A 14,750-nucleotide genomic window follows, 5' to 3' on the forward strand; every position below is an offset into this window, starting at 1 on the left:
CTGCTCTGTGGACCCTTGCCATGACTTGTGAGCTGTATGAATCCTGGATCTCAAATGTGCAGAGAATGGGAAACCCTTTCAGGTGGTAACTTATTTGAGAACTTGAAAAATAATACGAAAGAATTTCTAACCTCTAATCTGCAAACTGTTAATCTTTGGATGTTCGTGTAAAACACCGCCAGATGCACCAGCCTCTTTCTGAATGACAGAGTTTGCCTCTAATTTATTGGAAATGCGATAACTCTGAAGCATTCGCTGGTGCTGATGGCTTCACGGTCCATTAGGGGATGATAAATTTGAAGAGGTCCTGCTGGTGTTCGCAGAGAGAGCCAACTTTGATTTCTTTCCAGTCTCAGTCCATCGCTTCACTTCCTTCACTTCTTCATTTTTAGTATTAATCCTGGGATGGTTCAGCTGTACTGAAGTCTCTTTACTCACCTGTGCCAACAGTTGGAGAAGAGACTGTGATCCAGCTTTTGAATAAATCTGTTTTGAAGCCTCTCTTTGGCTACCACGCACACAGCATGTCTTCTCTAAATATTCAGTTTTTGCACAGTTTTGATGAAGTAAATCTGACTTTTTCTGTCTGTATTTGTATTTTGGTTCATGTGTTTCATGTGGCTTTTCTCACACATATACAGAGGCTTTGTTCTTATTGTATTGTATTATCATATATACACACTATATTGCCAGTAAGTACTCACTTGTCTGACTTCTCATGCGTATAAATTTGAGTGATGTCCCACTCTTGATCCATAGGTTTTAAGATTGTTATTCCAACCTTTGCAGCTATATTAGCTTCAAGTCTTCTGCGAAGGCTTTCCACAAAGTTTAGGAGAATGTTTATGGGAATTTCTGAACATTGTTCCAGAAGTACTTTGGTGAGGTGAGACACTGATATTGGTTGAGGTCTGGTGTGCAGTCTCCAGTCTAATTCATCCCAAAGTTCTTCTATCAGGTCAGGATCCTGCAGGCCAGTCAAGTTCTTCCACACCAAACTAACACATCCATGTCTCTGTTATTTACATTAAAAGATCTTCATTCTGTTCTTCTGTGTCTATGATATTAAACTGCAACACTTTTAAATAAGAGCTTGTTTCCATTTTATTCTTGAGTAGTATTGGCAGATATTCCTCTCAGGCTGTTTGCAAGTTTCACATCGTTGATCATACAGTAAGCCTGCATGTAGCCTGGCATGTGAAGCCCACAGCAGTAAAATAACTGCACCAGTAGAAGCTGATCTGCAGTTAGTAGTTACTCTAATGAGTGTATCAACATTTTTTACACTCAGTTTCTGTCATCGGCCCATGGAGAGAAAAGCGTTTAGCAAGAAAAGCTAAGACAGCAAAAAAAAGGACAAAAAGTACAAAAGTGTAATGTCTGGTTTTGTCCATCCACCAGTTTTACTAAACAAAAATACATGTATGTCCAACTTCTTCACTAAAAAGACCAAAAAATCTAATCTAAATGAAATTTGCAGCAGTAACATTTATAATATTTTTAATCTTGGCAAAATGGCAGCAGAAGGAAGATATCGTTCCAGCTTTGTCTGATGTTTCTCACCGATATTCAGCTTTGAAAATGGTAGTGATAGGTTTACCCCAGAATGTTTTTTAGATCCCTTTCTGATGAACTCGTATCTGCATGACAAAGAGGTCCAGCACTGTGGTCAATGTGTGTTTCTGCTTCATTTTACATTTCTGATGGGTGGAATCCTTTTTATTTCCTTTGACTGTGATAGTTTACTAAATATGTTTTTTAGGTGTTTTATTGTATTATTTACTTTTCGGTCTTTTACATTGTCCTATAAATTACTTTCAATTGAAAGTTTGTAAAAAAAAGATGATGTACAAAAGTATTAATAAAATACGTTAATGATGACGGTTCAGCATGTTAAGCAGACGTCTTTCATTCGTTCTTAGGTGTTTTATGTTTGGTTTCATTGTCTTAATGGACTTTCTCTTTGTTACTGTTGTCCGTACTGCTTTTCTTTATCCTTTCTGTGCTCGTCTGTATTCCAGTAAAAAAACAATTTGTGTGGGTTTTTTTCTACTTTTAGTGAATATATTTAGCTTTGAGTTTCTGTTGCAGTATTTAGAATTTGAATTTCTGCTTTGTATTCCTGTTATTATGACCTTGTTTTGTTATTGTTTATTTAATGTTTAGCTGGAGATTTGGTTAGTTCATTGTGTTTAGTATATGTAGCTTTGCTGTGAACCTCCTCCCACTGCCTCGCTTCTTTTGTGTTTCCTTGTTTGTCATGCATTTATATCGAGGCCCATCTTAAGTCCTTTGCTTGTTTCCTGTTTTACTTTGTGTTTTGTTTTCTGCATGTCCTGTTTCAGGTTTACTTCCCATCTTCCCTTGATTCCCTGAGTGTGTTAACCTGCTCTTTACTGAGTTCAGTCGCGTCTACTTTCTGCATTCAGTCCCCTATCAGTATGTGTTTGTATAAACATTCCTGTCATCTCTTTGTTCAGTGGCTGTGTAGTCCCCGTGTTCCTGGTTTCATGCTTGGATTTTAAGATTTCCAGGCTTTTAAATACTCATCTTTGTGTGGATTCAAAGATTTTGGACTGAGTTTTTTTTTTCTTTTTTTCAGACAATGAGGAATAAACACTGACTTTATGATTATGTGTCTCTGTATCCTGCACTTGGCTCCTCAAAAACACAGAGGTTTGCAATATACTGAATGTTATTGAATAAAAGCATAAAAAATGATTTCTTACTTTCTACTCACATTAATTCCAGGAAGATAAACTTAGCAGTTGTATGTATTTTCGGTACCTCATCAATGATCTGTCTAGGTTTTCAATCATCCAGCTCATGGAGGTCTTGCATACATAAAGAGAAGGCAACTGGACTTCTTTAGGTTCTAAGGAAGTCCAGTTGCCTTCTGATTAGGAAATCCAGAATTTGTGTGCAGATTAATATTGAGTTTAGATTAATTATTTTATGCAGCCTGCCTGCCACTGAGAGACAAGAAGCTGTTTAAAGTTTTAAATCTCACTGCGGTTTGTTCCTAAAGACCCAAGAGAAGTCATTCCTGAGTGTGTGCAAAAATGTTTTAAGAATGTGGACTGAGTCACACCATCGTCTGAGAGCACGTAGACCATCCCCACGCACAAAATTGTAAAATCCAGTGGGTCTGTCCTGCCATGTGATTGTTTTTTTTTAATTTAATGGCTAAAGCTAACTCATAATGTAACAAACAAACACACACACACACACACACACACACACGCACACACACACAAAGCCAGCTGTGCTGCTTCAACATAGTCCCGTTCTGTTCACTCGACATTCGAGCTCATGGTTTGAAGCTGCAACGCAATTTACAAACAATCCACATTTTCAGATCATCTGGTGCCACACAAAACACAAAGCGAGGCTGAGCTGCTGTAATTATTCTCCATATGAGAATCATAACAAACCAACAGAACAACTGGAGCTTTCTACACCCAGAGAAGCGGGTGAAAAAACACTACTGCCTTCCTGTCGTGAAGCCAAATATAGTGCTTTCAACTGAATTATTTTGGGTTATTTTGGAAGGACAGACTGCTTCATGTTAAAGAAGTTTTGATACTGAAATTAGAGTAAAAGATTTTTTATTTTAATTAATATCAATAACATGACGAGGGCAAGAACATAAAGCATATCAGTGTCTGAAATCAGAAGTTTATTTTAGTTGTTTTTCTTGGAGTAAATAGAAACAACAATGTTTTGTTTGTTTTTTTAACTGCAACTTGTATTATTTTTGTGACAGTAAATCAATGTTGCTTTTTGAGCTGGTCAAAGTGAGCGACTCCGGCCAACTTTGAATTGGAATTTGTGTGAAAGTTTCTGTTAACATTTGTTGGAGATTCCTGTGTTGAAAAAAAATCAATGAGTTGTTACTTTATTCTTTGTAGTGCAAAATGTCAGAATAACTTACATGCAGTCTGGAGTGTGGGGCCTCCCTGCTGCTGCGGAGTCGGGGCGGTCTGCCTCTCCCCACCGCAGGGAAAAGGGTAACACCACCTGGGTCTGGGTGCAGTTCCCCCTCCAGGGGCAAGGCTACCTAGACCCGGTTCGTAGAGTACGCTTGGGGAGTGTGATCGTGTGTACAGCGTCTCTTTATGTCTGTCTCCACGTTGGTTGAGTGTGGAGTGAGTGCATATGAGAGCATGAGGGTGGGAATGGATGTTTGTATCTGTGTGTGCCTGTATGTCTGTGTCTATATGTCAGGTTGGGTGTCAGGCGCCACCTCTCTGGGGACATCTCAGGCCCTCCAAGGTTTGGAGGCCTATCTCCACCCACCACCACTTCCCCTGCCAGTGGCGAACTCCCTCAGACATCGGTGCGTTGGTGGTTCTTTGTGTCTGGGGGTGGGCGTCCGGGTACACACCGGCACACTCCTTGGCGGCCGCTTATCGGGGCCTGGAGCCTGGGGCTTGCTCGGGCCACTTCGGAGGTGGGGTGCCCCCGGCCTCTCGGCCTGGGGCTCGGTCACTCAGGCACAGCTGGCTGCCGGCGGAGCTCACGGGCGCGTCACTGCAACTCCCCCTGGCTTCTGCTCCGCGGCTGCTGAGTGAGCCCTCATCTGGGACTCTCCTCAGCTCTTACTGGGACAGTGGCGCGGCTGCCCCTCTGTTGGTCTTCCTTGGTCTCTTGTGTTCTGGGGGCCTCTGGATGTCTGGAGTTTTGATCTCCTCCATACCTGCTTCATACCCTGGAGGACGGGGCTGTGGCTCCCCCACACTCCCTAGCAGATCGTTACATGGAGAAACCTTTGGAATGCAAGCATGCTGATCCACACAGGTATGCACACAGGTGTACACACGGGTATTCACAGACGCGGACTACAGCTTTCTTGGCTGCTGCCTCAAAGCACATTGTGTGCTGTCTATCTTGCGTGCTGCACAATATCGTTTATTATTTAGTATCTACTGATATCTACTGCTAGCTAGTTTATTGTGATGGTGCTGTTTTTTTATTATGTTGCTCTTTGTTGTTTGCTTTCTCTTCTGTTTTTTTTTTCCCTCCATACAGGTGACCCAGGTGTTTTGTTTTTTTTGTTTGTTTGTTTTTTTCTTTCTTCCCCCCCTTCTCACCGTCTCTTCTCCCCTTTGGTTTTCCTTCTCTCCCTCTCTTTCTTTCATTCTCTCTCCCTGTCCTATCCCCCAGTCATGTCTGTCCCGTTTGTAGCAACTGAAAATAAAATAAATTCATAATTATAATAAAGGTCAATCAAATGGACCAATATGGCAAGGCCATGATGATCCACTTGGTAAAATAAATCCGCTTGGCATCTTTCTTAGCCTTAAGACAACAATTCTGATGACTAAAGATCCAAAAAGGACACAAAAAAAAAGAAAAAAGAAAAAAGAATAACTTACATGAAATAAACTTTTCTTTTATTATTAAATCAATTGAAATATATGCTGGTGGTTAGGGAAAGAGGGGCATTTGGGCATTTCTGCCTCAAATGCTGCCCTTGCAACATCAAACAAGTGGATGGACAGACAGCTGGACACATGGATGGACGGATGGGATATCTTCATTTTAAATACATAAATGTCAAGCCATATTTTATATACATAGATGGCTGACTGGGAGTTGGCATTTGCTCACATTCAATGTCATTAATAACGGCCAGTTCATCGTGAAGCTGTTTTAGCCATGTAATGGAATTTGGGTGTAAACCTCTTGTCAGGTTCACGGCCCTCCATCTCTGTCTATCGCTCTCACACACATGGCTGAGACACATCCACACACAATAGCCTCTAATCCCATTAAAAAAGGAAATAAAGTCTTATTTTGTGGTGTAGATGATAAACTACCATACATCCATCTTTGTTTACTAAAAAACTGAAACAGTCAAATAGTCAAAAAAAAAATTCTGTCCACTCAACAAAGAAAGACCAAATGACAGAAACAAAGTAAAAGACGTATAAAACGTAATGTGGAAGAAAAAAGCAGAGTTATATACACATGCAGCTCTGATACTCATTCCTGAAGAAATATCCGACAGCTATTCCTGCACATTTTTTTTCCTAGGGAAAGCAACAGACTTGCTGTTATCAGTGGTATGACATATATCCCATCTCCACAGTGCGCCGTCTAAAAAAGGAAAGACATAGAGCAGTGGGAGAGGGAATAAATCCCCACAGGGGCAACTCCTCAGTCTGTTACATGTCATATTATCCCAGTGGTCAAATAGGATTTCCGTTATGTGAAGGAACATATTAAGAACTTCAATTTGAGATAAGCTACAGAAGCTTTGTCGAAGGAGCAGTGCCATGAACATTTCCTAACAATGATACTTAATCATGTCAGTCAGGATTACAGCTCAAATCTCACACAATCAAAGCAAAGTTCTCGACAAGGTTTTTATTATTTATTTAACACGGAGGTTCCTAACCCTTTAAATTACAACTTTTTATACGGTTTTCTTGTAACATAGACATCAATCAATCAATTTATTTATAAGCACATTTTTTAAAAACGCAGGTTGACCAAAGTGCTGGACAAAGTAAAAAGTAAAACGTGTTTTTGCCATAACACAGCGACACATTATGCATTGTTTCTTGTTTTTCATTTAGACTAAAAGCTCTAGATATTGTGGAAGTGGTTAAAGTCTAAAAAAACACTCTTTCCAGCACACAAATGCAACTTGGGGAAGGTTAAATAAAATAAACTGTTGTAGCCCAGGAAATGTGTAGCCTCACAGGACACAATTATTGGGGCTCTTAATCTGCAGTCTTTTATTGTCAGTGAAGACAGAATAAACACAAATGTCTTTTTTCTCTTTACTTTTGTCCAACAACAGGAATATGGACTTGTACCTGACTTTGGCAACAAGAGACGACATGTGGCAAATGAACAGAATAAAAAAGATAAAAGAAATATGGCAATTTACTTTGGATTCCCCAACAATCTTATCAACTTACAACTTATCCTCTACACGCAGGAAAGAACCACCATGTGCTGCACATGCAGGTCTTCAATTTCTTGCCAAAAATATCACCTCGTGATAACGTTTCACATCCAAGCATCCAAGCATAGACAACAGGAAGATGCATTTGTGCGAAGTGTCGTGAAACTGCAGTCAACTCCCGAGCAATGCCCTCTGGTGATCAAAATGTGCAACTACACCAAACAACGCAATGAACATATTGACGTGCACAAAACACGCAGATAACAAACAAAACAGCACAAACAATAAGATGAAAATTACTCAGTAACTTGCAGTAACATACACAGTAATCAAAACTTTAAGAACTCTTTTTAGAAATTAAAGTGATATTTATTTCACTAAAGTGGAAAATGTCATTATAAATTTACCGCTCGGCTACACTATGATGGTCAGTGTTTCTCACTCAGCCAGAAAATTCTCACCAAACCTGTGAGCGTGATGCAGTCTCTATAACAACAGCCTGTTCTTTCCTGATGAGCTGACATTATTAGTATCCTCTGACATTTTGCTGTTCGGGCAAAAGGTCATGAGTCCCGGGCTAGAGAAGAAAACAAAGAAGTGCAGAAGGAGAAGAAACAGATGGACAAGGAGGTACAGTAAGAGAGTCTGGAAGTCTTGGAAGTCCTTCTGAGTCCAGGTGACTCTGCGTTTTATTGATTGACCCTAATATGTTTGCTAGTTCTTCTACATACACTGTCACTGCACACACAAACCTACAGAGTAACACACACACACACACACACTGACAGTGAGCAGCAGTGACATGAAAAATCAATTTGCACTGCAGATGCACAGAGGCAGAGCACAGAGTTCACCTCGCAGCTTTCTGTGACACTAAAACTGACTGATCCAAGAATACACCATGAAGACAGTAAAGACATCATAAGTCAAGACTCATTTGGGATAGCTAGTAAAACCTGTATTGACGGCTATATTATTAGGAAACACGCTGGGATTTAAAATAGCAGCCAAACCAAATTTATAATGAAATAATACTGAAACTCTTACATGAATAGGAAAAATGGCAAAAAAAATGGACACCAACCACTTTCAACAAAAACAGAACTTTATACACCAGCCACTTCTTTAGGTACACCTGTTCAACTGCTCAAGCTAGTAAAATGGTCAAGATCACCTGAAGTTCAAACCAAACATTAGAATGGGAAATAAGGTGATTTAACTGACGGAATATGGCATGGTTGCTCAATATTTCAGAAACTGCTGATCTACTGAGATTTACCCCACAACCATCGCTATGGTTTACAGAAAACAGTTTGAAAAACTATGACTATCAAAGAAATCTGCGAGCTAGAAACTGCCATATACTGATGCACTGACAACGAGCAGAAAAAAAGATTTTGTTGTTGGTGAAGGGACTCTTTAATTCGCCATGGATGATAGTTTTGCATAATTCAGAAGAATGAAATTCTTCCCACAGCTGTGTTATTGTCTTTGCGAGAAGTACTGTTCACGTCATGTGACATTTTGTTCCTTTTTTGTTGTTTTTGTGACAAAGCTCAGTGCTAGAATGAAGTGCTGCTGTCTTCAGAGTGTTAGACTATTTGACAAGATGTAATTATTCTGTCTCTCTGCCAGTTTTCGTCTGATATGGCCATTGTAACCCAATGCAGCTTTAACCTTGTGCACATGTCACTATTGTCAGTGAAGATTTTGCATCTTAAACATGTTTTACTGCCACGCAGCAGCTTACAAAATTAATGTAACCACAGGCTCAGCAGAGCAGCTGACATCTGACATGGGTGACTCTGGTTCCAGACAAAGGATTTTCTAATTTGTGAAGAAACATTTCAGCAGAGTCCCACATAAAGCCTTTTCACCCTGAACTGCAGTAACTAGCATCAGATATATAATAATAGAAAAAAATGCTAGGATAAAAATGTGAGAAATTAACCCATGACATCTGGAAAAGTTCATTCTGACTGAAACTTTTGGATCTTCATCATGATTTTTCTGTGCCTGCAGTGAACTGTGCTGTCTTTTTAAATGGACTCTTAAAACAGTGTTACTGGTATATTTTTGTTTCCATTATCCCTTAAATATCCACAAAAGTATTATCAGAGATATATCATTATCCAGATAGGCCAGGTAGGAAAAAAAACTTTAATACATGTGTCTTTATATTAACCTTGAACAGTATTTCCCGTGTGTATTGCAGTATAAAAACAGTACAAGAAACTATTAATTTTCTTGCTCTTAGTTCCTGTGAAAACTGAAGCTATAGGCGTACATCAATCTGACGGCAGCAGCAAAAAACAGTTTTTTTCTTACAGAGGTTGACGCAAACAGGGGACTGAAGAAGCTCACAAAATGCACCTAGCGGCACATCTATACCTACACTGATAGTATGCCCTATTTGTTGAAGTGTAGAACCTACACTGGTTTTTTGAGTCCAAGCTGACTGACCTCGGAAGATGACATTGATCTTCCTCGCTTGTTCTAGATCTTGCCAACTAGAGTGTCTTCAGCGACATTATAGTCAACATCAGCAGACACTTTTTAAAGACAAAATGTTTGTGACTATCGTGACTATCCAGAGTTGGGACAGGAAGCAGAGTTGCAATCTTACATGCCTTTCTGCAACTTTTCTCCCCCTGTTATCCTCCCCAAACCCCATCCCCTTTAGAGACCGTGTCAGCTCCCAAACAGACAAAAACAAAGTGAAAATCGACAAAAAATGACTTTGACATAAAAAATAACAAAGAAGAAACAATACAGTATCCACATCTGCCCCAAAGAGTAAAACAGTGAAATGCAGATTATTAAACTTTAGGTCTCTTTTCCAAGTCTCTATTAGCTCATTATTTAAAAATTGACTAACAAATCGATTTACTCTGCCTTACAGAAACCTGGTTACAGCAGGATGATTATGTTAGTTTGAATGAATCAACACCCCCGAGTCATACTATCAGAATCCTCGAAGCACAGGCCGAGGGGGCGCTGTTGCAGCAATTTTCCACACCACCAGTTTTAATTCATTTGAAAGTCTGATGCTTAACCTTTAATGGATTACACAACAGTGGAGAGTATATTTCATCACAGTAGATGTTTTTCTGAAATTGTTGTAAATAAGTTTAAGAACATTATACACCTATTGTTATCATCTCTCATGTCTCATACCCACAACAAGCAGAGAAGCTACCTGAACACTATTCCAACAGAGGTTGACTATCGCATTGTCTTACTGTAGCTCCTGTACAAAAGAGAGCCTCAAATCAGAGGTACTTGACTTCCTGGTATAACTTTGAAATGCACACCTTAAAGCAGATGACTCGTAAACTGGAAAGGAAATGGCATGTCAAAAATTTAGAAGATCATCATTTAAGAAGAAGAAGAAGAAGAAGAATCCTTTCATTGTCCCACAAGGGGAAATTTGGTTGTAACAGCAGCAAGAAAGACACATATACAAACAAACAGTACACAAGACACAGAACAGAAACATACACAATTTTTACATATTTACATCAAGGAAAATTTAGCCTAGAAAAATAGTTTGCTGCAGTGGTTTGTATAATATCTGTCTAATAGACTCCAAATTATTCATGTAAATGGACAGTCCTCTTCAAATACTAATGTTAATTATGGAGTTCCGCCTGGTTCAGTATTAGGGCCAATTCTGTTTACATTATACATGCTTCTCTTAGGCAATATCATCAATATATTGATGAGGGATTTTTTTTTAGACTTGTTAACACCATAATCTTATTTAGATTTTAGGATGTACTTAAACTGTCTAATTGTGGAAGTTTGGCTGCTTTAGTTACATTTCTTGCAGTCTTTTGTGTCTTGCCACACCACTTACGCTTTGAATTCGGGTGGCTTTAGTCCCATTGCCACAGGCATGTTTGTGAAAGAAACTTTAGAATGACACATTCTTTAGAATCTAAAGCATTTAGGAACCACAGCAACTCAGCCATAAAGCTGAAAACCAGGTAAAGTTACACAGCAGTGTCGCAGAGGGCAATAGTGCGTAAACGTTGCCAACACACTGACTCAACTGAAGAGTTTCAACTCTGCCAATAAAATCAGCACAAACACTTTGCAACAGCAGCCCAAATGTTATGTAAAAGCTTATTTCAGCTTTATTTATGAACCACCAAAACACAAAAACATGGCAGATCAACAGGATCAACTACTCTCTTCAGCTCTTTTGAAAGTGAAAGCAGGGAACTAACATTAAGCCAGTAAATGTATAAACATGACCAGTGTCACTCTCATGCATATGAACTCCATTTTTTTTAAATAATTATTCCTTCGTAAACAAATACTGTGATCTTTAAACTATTCAATTTAGTTCAAGGATCATAAGAATATATACATATCCAATTAACATTTTGAAGTATACATCATGCTGATGTCTGCTAAATAATGCTCCCACTGCTTTGCCTATGTCATATTTATGTGGTAACTGCAGGTGATGTTGTATCTCTATTGTATAGACTCATGGGAAATGAGACAAGTTGCGCAAGAAGATACCATATTCTGAAATTTATCTTAGATGACTCTGTAACATAACATGGACACTGACACCAGACTTCAGGGATTTACTTCAGTTAATGCATGTGGTAAGATAGGAACTAGGGGGATGTGTCACACCTTTTTAGGCATGAAAAGGCAATTAAGCCCATACCCCATCCATATACTCTAGCTACTCTTACGCTATAGGAGTTGTCAAGACCATGTTCTGCTTTTAGAGAAAATCTTTGTTTAAACAGAGCTACAGGTACAAGTGATGCAAATCCCCTGCCTTTTTCTGCCATGTCTGAGTGAATGCACTGAGACCTCGTTTCTTTCGACTTTGAGGTGACTGTTAAGTTGAATATTTTCTCAGATAAATGAATCCCCTCACTGCTTCCTCATAAAATATTTTCAACATTAATGGCTTGTGATGGAAGTTGTAAATTCAAGTTAAAATGAAGCAGCCATCTTGAGGTTTTGGCATTTCAATTATCCACAACACCCTGCGCAGTACACTCTGTCATTCTGTCAACTTTAATGTTTTAATATTCTGTTTTAAAGCCTGCTCACAAACACGCACACAAGCACCAATGCAATACATACATATAGTGCACGTACTGCACCAACACAAATATTGATTTATACTCACAGCTATGCCTCAGCGACTAACCAGACTAAAATATTTATGTGAAGTCAAATGAGTGACGGTCTCATACATTTTCAAGTGAGTCTGAGAAGAGGGATAATTTAGTAGGTAATCCATTTGAGGAGCAAGCAGGCATTTGGAGGCCATGCATCACAATACTGATGTTAACTATAATGTTGGATCAGCTTGATCAACACAAGAGCTACAATTACACTACTTTCATTTCACATTATTATTAGTTGTTCTTTTTACATTTTCTTTATCCAAACTATGACAAAAAAAAAAGAGTATTAACAGTAACCAGAGCATTTGGCTTCCACATGATGATTAAAAGCATAAGAATAAAGTTTAGGCAGCTGGATAGTGTAGTGGAAACAGTAGCACCTTTAGGCTTAATAGGCTGGGTTCAAATCCTAAACTTGAATTTACATAGCGGTTACTTATGCCTTCACTCATGATATTTGAACTACTTCAAGTATCATTGGTTAAGTGACCAAAATGATACAGTGAACACTCTTGAAGTTGTGGTTCGGATTTTTAATTGTAGCACTGCTTGACACATAGCATTTCAGTACAGTACATATATGTTTTTAACTTTACATTTTTTATATATATTTTTTGAGCTGACTGAAATGAAATTAAAGTGTTTGGGGGCATATTTAGGGTTTAAACTATATAAATAGACATTTAAAGACATTTTTTAACCACATTCGAAAATCAAGGTTTTTCACAATTCGCAGGCGCTCTAGGAAACTTTTGGGGTCGGCAGTACAGGCGGACCCTAGTCCTTTCTAATATATATATAAACTATAATAAAAAAACCTAACTGCTTCTGTGTTCGTCACATAGGAAGAAAATATGCATTTATAGTATAGTATAGTATAGTATAGTATTTATTTATTGTCATTGTCAAGAACAATGAAATTGCGTTTGGGGCTTCCATACAACCCCAAAAAAGAAGAAAATAATAAATACCCCTTAAAACCCAAGTGTACATATTTATGCGAGAGAATCCATCACATATGATGGCATTCATTCCTAGAAATCTAATTCAAATAAGAAAAGCTGAAAAAGTATCGACCAGTGAGCAGAACATAATAACTAAAGCCACAGGAGGTAACCAGAAATAAATGAGCATAAACACAATACATCTCCACTCTCAGCCCCCTCCAACCATAAATTAGTCTTAAAAACAAATGAGCATCGGTTCCAGCCAAGAAACACTTATTTAACTTCCACTCACCGTAATTAGCTTACTCCTCATGTTCTCTTTCATTTCCTTTCTCAATGTTTTCTCAGTTTTCTCACCAGCATCAAACTTTGCAGTAAGTTGTTTGAAAGCTAAGGGCTGATTGATTGCTAGCCAAAGCTATAACTTTAGCTACTATACAGTCAGGCAACTTTAACAAAAACACTGATCACAAGTGAAAAGACTATAAGATACTGTTACCTGACAATAGGCAGGTAACAGTATCTGTGGTGGGTGTGGAAACTTTTTTGTGTGGAGTCTGCATGCTCATCCTGTGCCCAGTCCACAGTATAAAACCATGCAGGGATTGATTTGTGATTATAAATTGTAAATTTGAGCTTAACTTGTTGTAGGTATCTTTGAGATGTTCTTGTGATGGACTGATCACCTGATCATTCTCGCACTGTGACAGATGGGATAGACTTTCTCAACCCTTAATGAAGAAATTGGCTTGATGCTTTATATTCATTTCTGTTTCTGTTAGCCTTCTCTCCTTAATAACTGTCTTCACCGCTCTCATCACTATTACCTTCGGGGCGATCGTGGCTCAAGAGTTAGGCATTTGTCTCATAATTGGAAGGGTACCGGTTCGAGCCCCGGCTCCGACAGTCTCGGTCGTTGTGTCCTTGGGCAAGACACTTCACCCGTTGCCTACTGGTAGTGGTGGTCAGAGGGCCAAGTTCAAAATGACAGAAACCACAGGCCAAGACATTAAGTTTCTGGCTCAAACATTTGAGATAATAATCCCACATTTTGACTCATGGATAGCAAAAATGTTGTTTTTCTGGGGCAGAAACAAGCATCCCTACTGAACTTAATGTACTTGTTTTTAAATCAGAAATTATGCTGTTGGTAGCATAGCTGTTGGAATAATTTTGGTTGTAGATTCCTGTTAAAAAACACCCGGGACAGGTCCCTTCAGAGGATCAAAAGATAAATGTTTGTACTAAAATGCACCCGAGATGATGGAGAGCCACCATCTGTCATTCTGAGAACAGTTTTTTGCATTTACTGTTTGATTTTTTTTTTTTGTTCTGATCAGAATCGCCCCTATGTAAGGTTCATTTAGTGAAACATTTAAGCTCTTTCTGTGGTTATTCGCACAAAACGTAAAGGCAGCAGGAGTCCATCCTCCCCACTTTCATTGCCGTCCCTCCCTTTTTCACTCCATTGCTTCCAATACAGAGAAGATAAATCAAGTGCCACGAGTCCATTGATGTGAGGGGAAATAGATGGGCCATTTGTTGACAAAACTCATTTTCCCACTTCCAGGTAATAAAGTACACTGTGTTACTTTTTTCTGGCTCTAGCTGGAGGTTTGCCACCCCATCCGCCTTTCTTCCTGTGTCACTCGTTTGTCTTGACAAATGAGTGTGTTCGGTAGCAAGCGGTCATGCTGACTGAACTTGTGCACACACACA

The sequence above is a fragment of the Pundamilia nyererei genome, unplaced genomic scaffold (assembly GCF_000239375.1).
Source record: "Pundamilia nyererei isolate P.nyererei 1_Seehausen unplaced genomic scaffold, PunNye1.0 scaffold00074, whole genome shotgun sequence".
Taxonomy (NCBI): Eukaryota; Metazoa; Chordata; class Actinopteri; order Cichliformes; family Cichlidae; genus Pundamilia; species Pundamilia nyererei.